This window comes from Chrysoperla carnea (genome assembly GCF_905475395.1).
Source record: "Chrysoperla carnea chromosome X unlocalized genomic scaffold, inChrCarn1.1 SUPER_X_unloc_9, whole genome shotgun sequence".
Taxonomy (NCBI): domain Eukaryota; kingdom Metazoa; phylum Arthropoda; class Insecta; order Neuroptera; family Chrysopidae; genus Chrysoperla; species Chrysoperla carnea.
In genome coordinates, this window is record NW_025408222.1 from 107,416 (window position 1) to 128,700 (window position 21,285).

At 24.4% G+C, this 21,285-nt stretch overlaps 4 non-coding genes across 4 annotated transcripts; all 4 read left to right on the forward strand.

The window, feature by feature from the left end:
• Positions 1 to 207: 207 nt before the first annotated feature.
• On the forward strand, positions 208 to 326 carry LOC123304766. Its single transcript, XR_006536752.1, has one exon. It is a non-coding gene; the product is annotated as a 5S ribosomal RNA (ribosomal RNA).
• Positions 327 to 6,701: 6,375 nt separating this feature from the next.
• On the forward strand, positions 6,702 to 6,820 carry LOC123304758. The gene has a single exon (XR_006536745.1). It is a non-coding gene; the product is annotated as a 5S ribosomal RNA (ribosomal RNA).
• Positions 6,821 to 13,192: 6,372 nt separating this feature from the next.
• LOC123304762 lies at positions 13,193 to 13,311 on the forward strand. Its single transcript, XR_006536748.1, has one exon. It is a non-coding gene; the product is annotated as a 5S ribosomal RNA (ribosomal RNA).
• Positions 13,312 to 19,677: 6,366 nt separating this feature from the next.
• Positions 19,678 to 19,796, forward strand: LOC123304759. Its single transcript, XR_006536746.1, has one exon. It is a non-coding gene; the product is annotated as a 5S ribosomal RNA (ribosomal RNA).
• The last annotated feature ends 1,489 nt before the right edge of the window (positions 19,797 to 21,285 follow it).

Here is a 21,285-nt window from a genome sequence, read left to right on the forward strand (position 1 = left end):
TAGTTTAGAAACATTTGCCACAGTCAGTACCACGGATGGGTGGCCACTTGAGAATACTGTGTGCGGTTGCATTTTTATTTAAAATATATGGTATAATAAATAAGTATATATTTAAATTGATTACTTCATTGAAAATTTTAATAATATACTTTAATATTAATGATATTTATGAAAAATATATATTTGTAAAAATTTTCATTTATTACTGGCAACAGCCATACCACGTTGAAAACACCGGTTCTCGTCCGATCACCGAAGTTAAGCAACATTGGGCACAGTCAGTACTTGGATGGGTGACCGCTTGGGAACACTGTGTGCGGTTGCCTTTTTATATTAAAAATATAAATTATTTTTCTTCTTTTCTTTTTTTTTACACACCATATATAAATATATGTTATTTAAAAATGTAAACCTTTTATATTATTCATCAACAAATAAATATTATTTTTTGTATAAAATTTTATTGCATTTATAACTCATATCATGGTTACTTTAAAGCGAGAAGTTTTTTTAATATTTCAAATGAATATAAAATAATATAAATTTTATGAAATTTATTTATTTTTAGAAATAGCAATCGCTTATAATTATAACAAAATTTTAATAATGTTTAATTTTATTTCAATAATTTATATTTATATATATATATATATATATATATATATATATATATATATATATATATATTTTTTAATAAAAATAATATACTCTTATTTAATAATATATGTTGGTCCTATATATAGGACCGAAAATATTTCTTATTTGTTTTTTTTTTTTTAAATTGTCATTTAAAACGCTTATGCACGTTCTCCACGAATACGTCTTGCCAATTGTATATCCTTAGGCATAATTGTAACACGCTTTGCATGAATTGCGCATAAATTGGTATCTTCAAATAAACCTACTAAATAGGCTTCACTAGCTTCTTGTAATGCCATAACAGCTGAACTTTGAAAACGTAAATCGGTTTTAAAATCTTGTGCAATTTCACGTACTAAACGTTGGAATGGTAATTTACGAATTAACAATTCAGTACTTTTTTGATAACGACGAATTTCTCGTAAAGCTACTGTACCAGGACGATATCTGTGTGGTTTTTTTACTCCACCAGTTGCTGGTGCACTTTTACGTGCAGCTTTCGTTGCTAATTGTTTTCTTGGTGCTTTACCACCAGTTGATTTACGTGCAGTTTGCTTGGTTCTAGCCATTTTCAAATAATAATGTTTTTACAAAAAAACACACAATTTTAAAAATTATATTCGACAATTTGATACTACAAAGTCAAATGTTTAAATGCGAAATAAATGTGTTGTATTTATATTTATATGAAATTTCAAAATTTTTGTTGTCATATCCTATTGGATAGCTATCAGAGTATGGACTAATCAAATTGTATAATAGGCGTGGCTTAAAAAATCTTTAATGCTTTATATAAAAAGGCACAATTGTACCGGCGCTCACATACATTACAATACTTGTGAGGTTAACGGCCGTGTTATCCGTTCGTTAAAATATTGTAAATAATTTTTTATTAAAATGACTGGCAGAGGAAAAGGTGGAAAGGGTCTTGGAAAAGGGGGTGCAAAACGTCATAGAAAAGTTTTGCGTGATAATATCCAAGGTATTACAAAACCTGCAATTCGTCGTTTAGCACGACGAGGTGGAGTAAAACGTATCTCTGGTTTAATTTATGAAGAAACACGTGGTGTACTTAAAGTATTCCTTGAAAATGTTATTCGGGATGCTGTTACATATACTGAACACGCAAAACGTAAAACAGTTACAGCTATGGATGTTGTATATGCATTAAAACGACAAGGTCGTACTTTGTATGGTTTTGGAGGTTAAGAAAATATAATAATTTACTTAAAATATTTAGTAAATTTATTAAAGAATATTTAATACATCCGATAAATTTAAACAGGCTTTCCTTTTTGGGAAGCCACTAATTTTATTTATATAAGAGTAAATAAATTTGTTAATAAATATAACATATTATATAATTTGTTTACAACAAATTATTTTGTTTATAACATACATTACCAAATATTTTTATTTTTTTTTTTTATTGTAATATATCTGCAATAATAAATTATAATTTGTATATTATCTATTTTATTTTACAATAACTTATTGAATTTTTGAAAAAATTTTATTATAAATTAATATACTATTATATTTTTTATATATACAAGTTAAGAGTAACAAGTATCGATAGGAGATTATCGAATTTATAACTAATAAAACATTTCGCCTTAATCAAAGAAAATAAAGATTTTGCTATACCATTTTTTATACTTTCAATAAATAATTTATTATTAAATTTTTATTATTTCATTTATTTTTTAAAATTATTAAAAATATTTTTCTAATAATTATAAGCGTACATAAACAAGTAGTAAATGTAAAATGAAAATAATAAAGGTAATGTAATGCATTTGCATTACACTGATTTACGATATATATTCCGCGATATCCTTTATTATATTTAAAATTAATAATATTGATATACTAATAATAGATATATTCAAGCTATTAATATATAAAATTTTATATTAAATATGATATTAATAATTGTTTATTTAATTTTTTTGTATATATAAAAATAATTTACTCTTATTTAAAAAATTTGATGGCTCTCTTAAAAAGAGAGCCGTTTTTATATGTTGATGTATTTTTATGTTATCAATTAAATAATATTTTCGATTTATTTATTTTGAACTTGTATATTTTGTAACAGCTTTAGTACCTTCACTAACAGCGTGCTTTGCCAATTCACCAGGTAATAATAATCGAACTGCGGTTTGAATTTCCCGACTTGTGATTGTTGAACGTTTATTATAATGTGCTAAACGTGATGCTTCAGCAGCAATACGTTCAAAAATATCATTAACAAAACTGTTCATGATACTCATAGCTTTACTAGAGATACCAGTATCAGGATGCACTTGTTTTAATACTTTGTAAATGTAAATTGCATATGATTCCTTGCGCTTCCTCTTCTTTTTCTTATCACTCTTTGATATATTTTTTTGAGCTTTGCCAGCTTTTTTTGCTGCTTTTCCACTTGTTTTTGGTGGCATTGTTACAAACAATTAATATACACAGATAGTTACAGAACACCAGTCAGTATATGTATGAGCGTGTCGTGTATACAACTAGCGTATTATATACGCGAAGATGGATATAACAATAAAAATGAATACTACTCTCTGATTGGCTGAAAATAATACTATAAGGTGATTGGTTTATTTTTAAAGTTTTATATTTTATAAATATTATAAATTAAAATACCCAAATAACATTTTAAACATTTATGTTACAATCCCCGTAACGTACACATCTGTGTGATTATATTTACAAAAAAAAATATTAATTAAATAAATTTATTCGCTATGTCTGGACGAGGTAAAGGTGGTAAAGTAAAGGGAAAGGCAAAGTCAAGATCAAGCCGAGCAGGATTACAATTTCCTGTTGGAAGAATTCACAGATTATTACGAAAAGGAAATTATGCTGAACGAGTAGGTGCTGGTGCCCCAGTATATTTGGCTGCTGTTATGGAATATTTGGCTGCAGAAGTTCTCGAGTTAGCTGGTAATGCTGCCCGTGATAACAAAAAAACACGTATCATTCCACGTCATTTACAATTGGCAATTCGTAATGATGAAGAATTAAATAAATTATTATCTGGTGTAACAATTGCTCAAGGTGGTGTATTACCAAACATTCAAGCAGTGTTATTACCAAAGAAAACTGAAAAGAAAGCATAAATTAAAAACATTGCATTAATTTTTATAATAATAATACATCGATCATAGGCCTTTTAATAAAAGGCCACAAATTTATTTAAAATAAGAGTAAAAATTATTTTTATAAATAATATATTATAATATTTTTTTAAAGAATCAATTTAAATAATTATAAATTAATGATTCTTTTTTTTTTTTTTCTTTTTTATATGTTATTATGGAAATAATTCATCATATTATGATGACATTTAGGTAACATATTATAAGAATATTCATAAAATATTATCAAAATAATATTGTATTATGATGATATTTAGACAAAATATTATAAGAATATACACAAAATATTATCAAAATAATATCATTAGATAACAAAACTGTTCATGATACTCATACCTTTACTAGAGATAAAAGTATCAGGATGCACTTGTATTAATACATATTATCACAACATCACAAAATATTTTTTAAAAGGAAAAATTTTTTAAAAATTATTATAAAATTTGATTGAATTAAATTTCAATTTATTTTTTTAATAATTAAAGAAAAAAAAAAGCATATAAACTTTCTATTGAAAATGTTATTTTCAACTAGATGGCCAAGTGAACTTTGTTACACAAACAATATATGACGTATTCGTTATTTAAATAATCAGTATCCTTTGATATTATATCAATACGTTACTCTCTTCTTTTGATACATATTAATAAAATTTCAATTTATAAGATTTTATGTCAATTATATAAATAATATTATAAATTTTCTAAATACATAAGTTAAGTAACAAAAAATTTGAATAACAAGATAAATTTATATATTATGTTTTAATACTCGATACTATAATATATCGCATCCGTTACCAATTATTCGGTATCCTTTGATTTATACACAGAATGAACCAAAAATATGTATCAAATTTATTTTATTTATTTATATATTTAATATTATTATTATTATTTTATATTACAAAGTTTCTTAACGAAGCTTACAATGATTTCTCATATCGTACTTAACAAAATTATTTAGATCATATAAAATTTAAATTGTTAAAAAATTTTTATATTTATTATTATTATTTATTTTTATTAAAATTACATAACATAAAATTAATAATATTTTAATAATTATATAAATTAATTCTTATTTAAAATAATCTTATATTAATCTCAACAAATACTCTAATAATATATTTTGTCATAAATTTTTTTATATTTAAAATAAATATTATAATATATAAATACTTATATCAGTATAAAATTTCTTTATATAATTATGAAAAAATTAATTTAATAGTTAATTATTGATATTAATGCATAAATAAAAGTATTTTCTAATGAAATATATTTTGTCAATGTTCGATTAACACATTTCATAATAATACGTTTTCATTATTGACAAAAAAAGTTTTTCTAAAAATGAAATCTTATACTATAATATATATATTTATATATTAAATTTTTTAATTATTTATATACTAATAATTTATAATAAATCGATATTAAATAAAAAATAAAAATATATACTTTTTAAGTTTACCTTAAAAATATTATTGTTTTGTATGATTGAAATAATTAATATTAAACTATGTTTATTAATAATTGTTAATAAAAAAATTAAATATATTTTAATTTATAAAATAAATATTATTATTAAATTTATAATTTATTATTTTATATATTATAGAAATTGAAAAAATAAATCATGTTTACTACGACAGTAAATTAGAAATACTATTTAATTTTTATGTGTTTTCTACATGGTACTTTGACTTACATAGGGACTTATATTATTGTGAATAATGATATAATTGAAAACCTTTATTTTTTATTTGATAGAATTATTATATTTTATCATTTAAATATTTATAATAAATACATTATTTTTATAAAGTAAAAAATATGGCCGAAGAAAATTCTACAGCTGTTGCAGCAACTGCGGTTACTGCTGCTTCTACAACACCAACAAAAAAAGCAACAGCTTCTGGTGCTAAACGTACAAAACAACATTCAAAACCAACACATCCACGTACATCAGAAATGGTTGTTAACGCAATTAAAAATTTAAAAGAACGTGGTGGTTCATCATTACAAGCAATTAAAAAATATTTAGCTGCAAATTATAAAGTGGATTCTGATAAAATTTCACCATTTATTAAAAAATATTTAAAAGCTGCTGTAACTGAGGGAGCCTTGGTACAAACTAAAGGTAAAGGTGCATCTGGTTCATTCAAATTGGCTGCTTCCGCTTCATCTAATTCTTCAGCTAAATCAAAAGTATCCAAAAAAGAAAGTGGAGCAAAAGGTTCAGCAAAGAGTGCTAAAAGTAAACGGGCACCAAAAGAAAAGAAAGCCACAACTACATCATTGGCAGCCAAAAAGCCTAAAGCAAAAAAAGCGACTCCATCATCATCAACTGCTGCTAAAAAAGTTACTGCAAAATCATCAGCGGCATCAAAAAAAGCACCAGTTAAAGCAAAACCAGCAAAAAGTACAAAATCCGCTGCCAAAAGTAGCCCTGCTCGTAAACCGAAAGCACCAAAAGCTAAGAAAGCTTCTGTTGCCAAATCATCTCCTACAAAAATTAAAAAAGCAGCACCAAAAAAGAAATGATCTGTTACTTTAATAATATATTGAAATATTTCATTATTTTTGCTAAAAAATGAAAATAACATAGGCCTTAATACAGGCCACAAATTAATATTTGATAAGAGTAAATTATTTTTTGTATAAATATTTTATAAAATAATAGTTTAGAAACATTTGCCACAGTCAGTACCACGGATGGGTGGCCACTTGAGAATACTGTGTGCGGTTGCATTTTTATTTAAAATATATGGTATAATAAATAAGTATATATTTAAATTGATTACTTCATTGAAAATTTTAATAATATACTTTAATATTAATGATATTTATGAAAAATATATATTTGTAAAAATTTTCATTTATTACTGGCAACAGCCATACCACGTTGAAAACACCGGTTCTCGTCCGATCACCGAAGTTAAGCAACATTGGGCACAGTCAGTACTTGGATGGGTGACCGCTTGGGAACACTGTGTGCGGTTGCCTTTTTATATTAAAAATATAAATTATTTTTCTTCTTTTCTTTTTTTTTACACACCATATATAAATATATGTTATTTAGAAATGTAAACCTTTTATATTATTCATCAACAAATAAATATTATTTTTTGTATAAAATTTTATTGCATTTATAACTCATATCATGGTTACTTTAAAGCGAGAAGTTTTTTTAATATTTCAAATGAATATAAAATAATATAAATTTTATGAAATTTATTTATTTTTAGAAATAGCAATCGCTTATAATTATAACAAAATTTTAATAATGTTTAATTTTATTTCAATAATTTATATTTATATATATATATATATATATATATATATATATATATATATATATATATATTTTTTAATAAAAATAATATACTCTTATTTATTTATATATGTTGGTCCTATATATAGGACCGAAAATATTTCTTATTTGTTTTTTTTTTTTTAAATTGTCATTTAAAACGCTTATGCACGTTCTCCACGAATACGTCTTGCCAATTGTATATCCTTAGGCATAATTGTAACACGCTTTGCATGAATTGCGCATAAATTGGTATCTTCAAATAAACCTACTAAATAGGCTTCACTAGCTTCTTGTAATGCCATAACAGCTGAACTTTGAAAACGTAAATCGGTTTTAAAATCTTGTGCAATTTCACGTACTAAACGTTGGAATGGTAATTTACGAATTAACAATTCAGTACTTTTTTGATAACGACGAATTTCTCGTAAAGCTACTGTACCAGGACGATATCTGTGTGGTTTTTTTACTCCACCAGTTGCTGGTGCACTTTTACGTGCAGCTTTCGTTGCTAATTGTTTTCTTGGTGCTTTACCACCAGTTGATTTACGTGCAGTTTGCTTGGTTCTAGCCATTTTCAAATAATAATGTTTTTACAAAAAAACACACAATTTTAAAAATTATATTCGACAATTTGATACTACAAAGTCAAATGTTTAAATGCGAAATAAATGTGTTGTATTTATATTTATATGAAATTTCAAAATTTTTGTTGTCATATCCTATTGGATAGCTATCAGAGTATGGACTAATCAAATTGTATAGGCGTGGCTTAAAAAATCTTTAATGCTTTATATAAAAAGGCACAATTGTACCGGCGCTCACATACATTACAATACTTGTGAGGTTAACACACGTGTTATCCGTTCGTTAAAATATTGTAAATAATTTTTTATTAAAATGACTGGCAGAGGAAAAGGTGGAAAGGGTCTTGGAAAAGGGGGTGCAAAACGTCATAGAAAAGTTTTGCGTGATAATATCCAAGGTATTACAAAACCTGCAATTCGTCGTTTAGCACGACGAGGTGGAGTAAAACGTATCTCTGGTTTAATTTATGAAGAAACACGTGGTGTACTTAAAGTATTCCTTGAAAATGTTATTCGGGATGCTGTTACATATACTGAACACGCAAAACGTAAAACAGTTACAGCTATGGATGTTGTATATGCATTAAAACGACAAGGTCGTACTTTGTATGGTTTTGGAGGTTAAGAAAATATAATAATTTACTTAAAATATTTAGTAAATTTATTAAAGAATATTTAATACATCCGATAAATTTAAACAGGCTTTCCTTTTTGGGAAGCCACTAATTTTATTTATATAAGAGTAAATAAATTTGTTAATAAATATAACATATTATATAATTTGTTTACAACAAATTATTTTGTTTATAACATACATTACCAAATATTTTTATTTTTTTTTTTTATTGTAATATATCTGCAATAATAAATTATAATTTGTATATTATCTATTTTATTTTACAATAACTTATTGAATTTTTGAAAAAATTTTATTATAAATTAATATACTATTATATTTTTTATATATACAAGTTAAGAGTAACAAGTATCGATAGGAGATTATCGAATTTATAACTAATAAAACATTTCGCCTTAATCAAAGAAAATAAAGATTTTGCTATACCATTTTTTATACTTTCAATAAATAATTTATTATTAAATTTTTATTATTTCATTTATTTTTTAAAATTATTAAAAATATTTTTCTAATAATTATAAGCGTACATAAACAAGTAGTAAATGTAAAATGAAAATAATAAAGGTAATGTAATGCATTTGCATTACACTGATTTACGATATATATTCCGCGATATCCTTTATTATATTTAAAATTAATAATATTGATATACTAATAATAGATATATTCAAGCTATTAATATATAAATTTTTATATTAAATATGATATTAATAATTGTTTATTTAATTTTTTTGTATATATAAAAATAATTTACTCTTATTTAAAAAATTTGATGGCTCTCTTAAAAAGAGAGCCGTTTTTATATGTTGATGTATTTTTATGTTATCAATTAAATAATATTTTCGATTTATTTATTTTGAACTTGTATATTTTGTAACAGCTTTAGTACCTTCACTAACAGCGTGCTTTGCCAATTCACCAGGTAATAATAATCGAACTGCGGTTTGAATTTCCCGACTTGTGATTGTTGAACGTTTATTATAATGTGCTAAACGTGATGCTTCAGCAGCAATACGTTCAAAAATATCATTAACAAAACTGTTCATGATACTCATAGCTTTACTAGAGATACCAGTATCAGGATGCACTTGTTTTAATACTTTGTAAATGTAAATTGCATATGATTCCTTGCGCTTCCTCTTCTTTTTCTTATCACTCTTTGATATATTTTTTTGAGCTTTGCCAGCTTTTTTTGCTGCTTTTCCACTTGTTTTTGGTGGCATTGTTACAAACAATTAATATACACAGATAGTTACAGAACACCAGTCAGTATATGTATGAGCGTGTCGTGTATACAACTAGCGTATTATATACGCGAAGATGGATATAACAATAAAAATGAATACTACTCTCTGATTGGCTGAAAATAATACTATAAGGTGATTGGTTTATTTTTAAAGTTTTATATTTTATAAATATTATAAATTAAAATACCCAAATAACATTTTAAACATTTATGTTACAATCCCCGTAACGTACACATCTGTGTGATTATATTTACAAAAAAAAATATTAATTAAATAAATTTATTCGCTATGTCTGGACGAGGTAAAGGTGGTAAAGTAAAGGGAAAGGCAAAGTCAAGATCAAGCCGAGCAGGATTACAATTTCCTGTTGGAAGAATTCACAGATTATTACGAAAAGGAAATTATGCTGAACGAGTAGGTGCTGGTGCCCCAGTATATTTGGCTGCTGTTATGGAATATTTGGCTGCAGAAGTTCTCGAGTTAGCTGGTAATGCTGCCCGTGATAACAAAAAAACACGTATCATTCCACGTCATTTACAATTGGCAATTCGTAATGATGAAGAATTAAATAAATTATTATCTGGTGTAACAATTGCTCAAGGTGGTGTATTACCAAACATTCAAGCAGTGTTATTACCAAAGAAAACTGAAAAGAAAGCATAAATTAAAAACATTGCATTAATTTTTATAATAATAATACATCGATCATAGGCCTTTTAATAAAAGGCCACAAATTTATTTAAAATAAGAGTAAAAATTATTTTTATAAATAATATATTATAATATTTTTTTAAAGAATCAATTTAAATAATTATAAATTAATGATTCTTTTTTTTTTTTTTCTTTTTTATATGTTATTATGGAAATAATTCATCATATTATGATGACATTTAGGTAACATATTATAAGAATATTCATAAAATATTATCAAAATAATATTGTATTATGATGATATTTAGACAAAATATTATAAGAATATACACAAAATATTATCAAAATAATATCATTAGATAACAAAACTGTTCATGATACTCATACCTTTACTAGAGATAAAAGTATCAGGATGCACTTGTATTAATACATATTATCACAACATCACAAAATATTTTTTAAAAGGAAAAATTTTTTAAAAATTATTATAAAATTTGATTGAATTAAATTTCAATTTATTTTTTTAATAATTAAAGAAAAAAAAAAGCATATAAACTTTCTATTGAAAATGTTATTTTCAACTAGATGGCCAAGTGAACTTTGTTACACAAACAATATATGACGTATTCGTTATTTAAATAATCAGTATCCTTTGATATTATATCAATACGTTACTCTCTTCTTTTGATACATATTAATAAAATTTCAATTTATAAGATTTTATGTCAATTATATAAATAATATTATAAATTTTCTAAATACATAAGTTAAGTAACAAAAAATTTGAATAACAAGATAAATTTATATATTATGTTTTAATACTCGATACTATAATATATCGCATCCGTTACCAATTATTCGGTATCCTTTGATTTATACACAGAATGAACCAAAAATATGTATCAAATTTATTTTATTTATTTATATATTTAATATTATTATTATTATTTTATATTACAAAGTTTCTTAACGAAGCTTACAATGATTTCTCATATCGTACTTAACAAAATTATTTAGATCATATAAAATTTAAATTGTTAAAAAATTTTTATATTTATTATTATTATTTATTTTTATTAAAATTACATAACATAAAATTAATAATATTTTAATAATTATATAAATTAATTCTTATTTAAAATAATCTTATATTAATCTCAACAAATACTCTAATAATATATTTTGTCATAAATTTTTTTATATTTAAAATAAATATTATAATATATAAATACTTATATCAGTATAAAATTTCTTTATATAATTATGAAAAAATTAATTTAATAGTTAATTATTGATATTAATGCATAAATAAAAGTATTTTCTAATGAAATATATTTTGTCAATGTTCGATTAACACATTTCATAATAATACGTTTTCATTATTGACAAAAAAAGTTTTTCTAAAAATGAAATCTTATACTATAATATATATATTTATATATTAAATTTTTTAATTATTTATATACTAATAATTTATAATAAATCGATATTAAATAAAAAATAAAAATATATACTTTTTAAGTTTACCTTAAAAATATTATTGTTTTGTATGATTGAAATAATTAATATTAAACTATGTTTATTAATAATTGTTAATAAAAAAATTAAATATATTTTAATTTATAAAATAAATATTATTATTAAATTTATAATTTATTATTTTATATATTATAGAAATTGAAAAAATAAATCATGTTTACTACGACAGTAAATTAGAAATACTATTTAATTTTTATGTGTTTTCTACATGGTACTTTGACTTACATAGGGACTTATATTATTGTGAATAATGATATAATTGAAAACCTTTATTTTTTATTTGATAGAATTATTATATTTTATCATTTAAATATTTATAATAAATACATTATTTTTATAAAGTAAAAAATATGGCCGAAGAAAATTCTACAGCTGTTGCAGCAACTGCGGTTACTGCTGCTTCTACAACACCAACAAAAAAAGCAACAGCTTCTGGTGCTAAACGTACAAAACAACATTCAAAACCAACACATCCACGTACATCAGAAATGGTTGTTAACGCAATTAAAAATTTAAAAGAACGTGGTGGTTCATCATTACAAGCAATTAAAAAATATTTAGCTGCAAATTATAAAGTGGATTCTGATAAAATTTCACCATTTATTAAAAAATATTTAAAAGCTGCTGTAACTGAGGGAGCCTTGGTACAAACTAAAGGTAAAGGTGCATCTGGTTCATTCAAATTGGCTGCTTCCGCTTCATCTAATTCTTCAGCTAAATCAAAAGTATCCAAAAAAGAAAGTGGAGCAAAAGGTTCAGCAAAGAGTGCTAAAAGTAAACGGGCACCAAAAGAAAAGAAAGCCACAACTACATCATTGGCAGCCAAAAAGCCTAAAGCAAAAAAAGCGACTCCATCATCATCAACTGCTGCTAAAAAAGTTACTGCAAAATCATCAGCGGCATCAAAAAAAGCACCAGTTAAAGCAAAACCAGCAAAAAGTACAAAATCCGCTGCCAAAAGTAGCCCTGCTCGTAAACCGAAAGCACCAAAAGCTAAGAAAGCTTCTGTTGCCAAATCATCTCCTACAAAAATTAAAAAAGCAGCACCAAAAAAGAAATGATCTGTTACTTTAATAATATATTGAAATATTTCATTATTTTTGCTAAAAAATGAAAATAACATAGGCCTTAATACAGGCCACAAATTAATATTTGATAAGAGTAAATTATTTTTTGTATAAATATTTTATAAAATAATAGTTTAGAAACATTTGCCACAGTCAGTACCACGGATGGGTGGCCACTTGAGAATACTGTGTGCGGTTGCATTTTTATTTAAAATATATGGTATAATAAATAAGTATATATTTAAATTGATTACTTCATTGAAAATTTTAATAATATACTTTAATATTAATGATATTTATGAAAAATATATATTTGTAAAAATTTTCATTTATTACTGGCAACAGCCATACCACGTTGAAAACACCGGTTCTCGTCCGATCACCGAAGTTAAGCATCATTGGGCACAGTCAGTACTTGGATGGGTGACCGCTTGGGAACACTGTGTGCGGTTGCCTTTTTATATTAAAAATATAAATTATTTTTCTTCTTTTCTTTTTTTTTACACACCATATATAAATATATGTTATTTAGAAATGTAAACCTTTTATATTATTCATCAACAAATAAATATTATTTTTTGTATAAAATTTTATTGCATTTATAACTCATATCATGGTTACTTTAAAGCGAGAAGTTTTTTTAATATTTCAAATGAATATAAAATAATATAAATTTTATGAAATTTATTTATTTTTAGAAATAGCAATCGCTTATAATTATAACAAAATTTTAATAATGTTTAATTTTATTTCAATAATTTATATTTATATATATATATATATATATATATATATATATATATATATATATTTTTTAATAAAAATAATATACTCTTATTTAATAATATATGTTGGTCCTATATATAGGACCGAAAATATTTCTTATTTGTTTTTTTTTTTTTAAATTGTCATTTAAAACGCTTATGCACGTTCTCCACGAATACGTCTTGCCAATTGTATATCCTTAGGCATAATTGTAACACGCTTTGCATGAATTGCGCATAAATTGGTATCTTCAAATAAACCTACTAAATAGGCTTCACTAGCTTCTTGTAATGCCATAACAGCTGAACTTTGAAAACGTAAATCGGTTTTAAAATCTTGTGCAATTTCACGTACTAAACGTTGGAATGGTAATTTACGAATTAACAATTCAGTACTTTTTTGATAACGACGAATTTCTCGTAAAGCTACTGTACCAGGACGATATCTGTGTGGTTTTTTTACTCCACCAGTTGCTGGTGCACTTTTACGTGCAGCTTTCGTTGCTAATTGTTTTCTTGGTGCTTTACCACCAGTTGATTTACGTGCAGTTTGCTTGGTTCTAGCCATTTTCAAATAATAATGTTTTTACAAAAAAACACACAATTTTAAAAATTATATTCGACAATTTGATACTACAAAGTCAAATGTTTAAATGCGAAATAAATGTGTTGTATTTATATTTATATGAAATTTCAAAATTTTTGTTGTCATATCCTATTGGATAGCTATCAGAGTATGGACTAATCAAATTGTATAGGCGTGGCTTAAAAAATCTTTAATGCTTTATATAAAAAGGCACAATTGTACCGGCGCTCACATACATTACAATACTTGTGAGGTTAACACACGTGTTATCCGTTCGTTAAAATATTGTAAATAATTTTTTATTAAAATGACTGGCAGAGGAAAAGGTGGAAAGGGTCTTGGAAAAGGGGGTGCAAAACGTCATAGAAAAGTTTTGCGTGATAATATCCAAGGTATTACAAAACCTGCAATTCGTCGTTTAGCACGACGAGGTGGAGTAAAACGTATCTCTGGTTTAATTTATGAAGAAACACGTGGTGTACTTAAAGTATTCCTTGAAAATGTTATTCGGGATGCTGTTACATATACTGAACACGCAAAACGTAAAACAGTTACAGCTATGGATGTTGTATATGCATTAAAACGACAAGGTCGTACTTTGTATGGTTTTGGAGGTTAAGAAAATATAATAATTTACTTAAAATATTTAGTAAATTTATTAAAGAATATTTAATACATCCGATAAATTTAAACAGGCTTTCCTTTTTGGGAAGCCACTAATTTTATTTATATAAGAGTAAATAAATTTGTTAATAAATATAACATATTATATAATTTGTTTACAACAAATTATTTTGTTTATAACATACATTACCAAATATTTTTATTTTTTTTTTTTATTGTAATATATCTGCAATAATAAATTATAATTTGTATATTATCTATTTTATTTTACAATAACTTATTGAATTTTTGAAAAAATTTTATTATAAATTAATATACTATTATATTTTTTATATATACAAGTTAAGAGTAACAAGTATCGATAGGAGATTATCGAATTTATAACTAATAAAACATTTCGCCTTAATCAAAGAAAATAAAGATTTTGCTATACCATTTTTTATACTTTCAATAAATAATTTATTATTAAATTTTTATTATTTCATTTATTTTTTAAAATTATTAAAAATATTTTTCTAATAATTATAAGCGTACATAAACAAGTAGTAAATGTAAAATGAAAATAATAAAGGTAATGTAATGCATTTGCATTACACTGATTTACGATATATATTCCGCGATATCCTTTATTATATTTAAAATTAATAATATTGATATACTAATAATAGATATATTCAAGCTATTAATATATAAAATTTTATATTAAATATGATATTAATAATTGTTTATTTAATTTTTTTGTATATATAAAAATAATTTACTCTTATTTAAAAAATTTGATGGCTCTCTTAAAAAGAGAGCCATTTTTATATGTTGATGTATTTTTATGTTATCAATTAAATAATATTTTCGATTTATTTATTTTGAACTTGTATATTTTGTAACAGCTTTAGTACCTTCACTAACAGCGTGCTTTGCCAATTCACCAGGTAATAATAATCGAACTGCGGTTTGAATTTCCCGACTTGTGATTGTTGAACGTTTATTATAATGTGCTAAACGTGATGCTTCAGCAGCAATACGTTCAAAAATATCATTAACAAAACTGTTCATGATACTCATAGCTTTACTAGAGATACCAGTATCAGGATGCACTTGTTTTAATACTTTGTAAATGTAAATTGCATATGATTCCTTGCGCTTCCTCTTCTTTTTCTTATCACTCTTTGATATATTTTTTTGAGCTTTGCCAGCTTTTTTTGCTGCTTTTCCACTTGTTTTTGGTGGCATTGTTACAAACAATTAATATACACAGATAGTTACAGAACACCAGTCAGTATATGTATGAGCGTGTCGTGTATACAACTAGCGTATTATATACGCGAAGATGGATATAACAATAAAAATGAATACTACTCTCTGATTGGCTGAAAATAATACTATAAGGTGATTGGTTTATTTTTAAAGTTTTATATTTTATAAATATTATAAATTAAAATACCCAAATAACATTTTAAACATTTATGTTACAATCCCCGTAACGTACACATCTGTGTGATTATATTTACAAAAAAAAATATTAATTAAATAAATTTATTCGCTATGTCTGGACGAGGTAAAGGTGGTAAAGTAAAGGGAAAGGCAAAGTCAAGATCAAGCCGAGCAGGATTACAATTTCCTGTTGGAAGAATTCACAGATTATTACGAAAAGGAAATTATGCTGAACGAGTAGGTGCTGGTGCCCCAGTATATTTGGCTGCTGTTATGGAATATTTGGCTGCAGAAGTTCTCGAGTTAGCTGGTAATGCTGCCCGTGATAACAAAAAAACACGTATCATTCCACGTCATTTACAATTGGCAATTCGTAATGATGAAGAATTAAATAAATTATTATCTGGTGTAACAATTGCTCAAGGTGGTGTATTACCAAACATTCAAGCAGTGTTATTACCAAAGAAAACTGAAAAGAAAGCATAAATTAAAAACATTGCATTAATTTTTATAATAATAATACATCGATCATAGGCCTTTTAATAAAAGGCCACAAATTTATTTAAAATAAGAGTAAAAATTATTTTTATAAATAATATATTATAATATTTTTTTAAAGAATCAATTTAAATAATTATAAATTAATGATTCTTTTTTTTTTTTTTCTTTTTTATATGTTATTATGGAAATAATTCATCATATTATGATGACATTTAGGTAACATATTATAAGAATATTCATAAAATATTATCAAAATAATATTGTATTATGATGATATTTAGACAAAATATTATAAGAATATACACAAAATATTATCAAAATAATATCATTAGATAACAAAACTGTTCATGATACTCATACCTTTACTAGAGATAAAAGTATCAGGATGCACTTGTATTAATACATATTATCACAACATCACAAAATATTTTTTAAAAGGAAAAATTTTTTAAAAATTATTATAAAATTTGATTGAATTAAATTTCAATTTATTTTTTTAATAATTAAAGAAAAAAAAAAGCATATAAACTTTCTATTGAAAATGTTATTTTCAACTAGATGGCCAAGTGAACTTTGTTACACAAACAATATATGACGTATTCGTTATTTAAATAATCAGTATCCTTTGATATTATATCAATACGTTACTCTCTTCTTTTGATACATATTAATAAAATTTCAATTTATAAGATTTTATGTCAATTATATAAATAATATTATAAATTTTCTAAATACATAAGTTAAGTAACAAAAAATTTGAATAACAAGATAAATTTATATATTATGTTTTAATACTCGATACTATAATATATCGCATCCGTTACCAATTATTCGGTATCCTTTGATTTATACACAGAATGAACCAAAAATATGTATCAAATTTATTTTATTTATTTATATATTTAATATTATTATTATTATTTTATATTACAAAGTTTCTTAACGAAGCTTACAATGATTTCTCATATCGTACTTAACAAAATTATTTAGATCATATAAAATTTAAATTGTTAAAAAATTTTTATATTTATTATTATTATTTATTTTTATTAAAATTACATAACATAAAATTAATAATATTTTAATAATTATATAAATTAATTCTTATTTAAAATAATCTTATATTAATCTCAACAAATACTCTAATAATATATTTTGTCATAAATTTTTTTATATTTAAAATAAATATTATAATATATAAATACTTATATCAGTATAAAATTTCTTTATATAATTATGAAAAAATTAATTTAATAGTTAATTATTGATATTAATGCATAAATAAAAGTATTTTCTAATGAAATATATTTTGTCAATGTTCGATTAACACATTTCATAATAATACGTTTTCATTATTGACAAAAAAAGTTTTTCTAAAAATGAAATCTTATACTATAATATATATATTTATATATTAAATTTTTTAATTATTTATATACTAATAATTTATAATAAATCGATATTAAATAAAAAATAAAAATATATACTTTTTAAGTTTACCTTAAAAATATTATTGTTTTGTATGATTGAAATAATTAATATTAAACTATGTTTATTAATAATTGTTAATAAAAAAATTAAATATATTTTAATTTATAAAATAAATATTATTATTAAATTTATAATTTATTATTTTATATATTATAGAAATTGAAAAAATAAATCATGTTTACTACGACAGTAAATTAGAAATACTATTTAATTTTTATGTGTTTTCTACATGGTACTTTGACTTACATAGGGACTTATATTATTGTGAATAATGATATAATTGAAAACCTTTATTTTTTATTTGATAGAATTATTATATTTTATCATTTAAATATTTATAATAAATACATTATTTTTATAAAGTAAAAAATATGGCCGAAGAAAATTCTACAGCTGTTGCAGCAACTGCGGTTACTGCTGCTTCTACAACACCAACAAAAAAAGCAACAGCTTCTGGTGCTAAACGTACAAAACAACATTCAAAACCAACACATCCACGTACATCAGAAATGGTTGTTAACGCAATTAAAAATTTAAAAGAACGTGGTGGTTCATCATTACAAGCAATTAAAAAATATTTAGCTGCAAATTATAAAGTGGATTCTGATAAAATTTCACCATTTATTAAAAAATATTTAAAAGCTGCTGTAACTGAGGGAGCCTTGGTACAAACTAAAGGTAAAGGTGCATCTGGTTCATTCAAATTGGCTGCTTCCGCTTCATCTAATTCTTCAGCTAAATCAAAAGTATCCAAAAAAGAAAGTGGAGCAAAAGGTTCAGCAAAGAGTGCTAAAAGTAAACGGGCACCAAAAGAAAAGAAAGCCACAACTACATCATTGGCAGCCAAAAAGCCTAAAGCAAAAAAAGCGACTCCATCATCATCAACTGCTGCTAAAAAAGTTACTGCAAAATCATCAGCGGCATCAAAAAAAGCACCAGTTAAAGCAAAACCAGCAAAAAGTACAAAATCCGCTGCCAAAAGTAGCCCTGCTCGTAAACCGAAAGCACCAAAAGCTAAGAAAGCTTCTGTTGCCAAATCATCTCCTACAAAAATTAAAAAAGCAGCACCAAAAAAGAAATGATCTGTTACTTTAATAATATATTGAAATATTTCATTATTTTTGCTAAAAAATGAAAATAACATAGGCCTTAATACAGGCCACAAATTAATATTTGATAAGAGTAAATTATTTTTTGTATAAATATTTTATAAAATAATAGTTTAGAAACATTTGCCACAGTCAGTACCACGGATGGGTGGCCACTTGAGAATACTGTGTGCGGTTGCATTTTTATTTAAAATATATGGTATAATAAATAAGTATATATTTAAATTGATTACTTCATTGAAAATTTTAATAATATACTTTAATATTAATGATATTTATGAAAAATATATATTTGTAAAAATTTTCATTTATTACTGGCAACAGCCATACCACGTTGAAAACACCGGTTCTCGTCCGATCACCGAAGTTAAGCAACATTGGGCACAGTCAGTACTTGGATGGGTGACCGCTTGGGAACACTGTGTGCGGTTGCCTTTTTATATTAAAAATATAAATTATTTTTCTTCTTTTCTTTTTTTTTACACACCATATATAAATATATGTTATTTAGAAATGTAAACCTTTTATATTATTCATCAACAAATAAATATTATTTTTTGTATAAAATTTTATTGCATTTATAACTCATATCATGGTTACTTTAAAGCGAGAAGTTTTTTTAATATTTCAAATGAATATAAAATAATATAAATTTTATGAAATTTATTTATTTTTAGAAATAGCAATCGCTTATAATTATAACAAAATTTTAATAATGTTTAATTTTATTTCAATAATTTATATTTATATATATATATATATATATATATATATATATATATATATATATATTTTTTAATAAAAATAATATACTCTTATTTAATAATATATGTTGGTCCTATATATAGGACCGAAAATATTTCTTATTTGTTTTTTTTTTTTTAAATTGTCATTTAAAACGCTTATGCACGTTCTCCACGAATACGTCTTGCCAATTGTATATCCTTAGGCATAATTGTAACACGCTTTGCATGAATTGCGCATAAATTGGTATCTTCAAATAAACCTACTAAATAGGCTTCACTAGCTTCTTGTAATGCCATAACAGCTGAACTTTGAAAACGTAAATCGGTTTTAAAATCTTGTGCAATTTCACGTACTAAACGTTGGAATGGTAATTTACGAATTAACAATTCAGTACTTTTTTGATAACGACGAATTTCTCGTAAAGCTACTGTACCAGGACGATATCTGTGTGGTTTTTTTACTCCACCAGTTGCTGGTGCACTTTTACGTGCAGCTTTCGTTGCTAATTGTTTTCTTGGTGCTTTACCACCAGTTGATTTACGTGCAGTTTGCTTGGTTCTAGCCATTTTCAAATAATAATGTTTTTACAAAAAAACACACAATTTTAAAAATTATATTCGACAATTTGATACTACAAAGTCAAATGTTTAAATGCGAAATAAATGTGTTGTATTTATATTTATATGAAATTTCAAAATTTTTGTTGTCATATCCTATTGGATAGCTATCAGAGTATGGACTAATCAAATTGTATAGGCGTGGCTTAAAAAATCTTTAATGCTTTATATAAAAAGGCACAATTGTACCGGCGCTCACATACATTAAAATACTTGTGAGGTTAACACACGTGTTATCCGTTCGTTAAAATATTGTAAATAATTTTTTATTAAAATGACTGGCAGAGGAAAAGGTGGAAAGGGTCTTGGAAAAGGGGGTGCAAAACGTCATAGAAAAGTTTTGCGTGATAATATCCAAGGTATTACAAAACCTGCAATTCGTCGTTTAGCACGACGAGGTGGAGTAAAACGTATCTCTGGTTTAATTTATGAAGAAACACGTGGTGTACTTAAAGTATTCCTTGAAAATGTTATTCGGGATGCTGTTACATATACTGAACACGCAAAACGTAAAACAGTTACAGCTATGGATGTTGTATATGCATTAAAACGACAAGGTC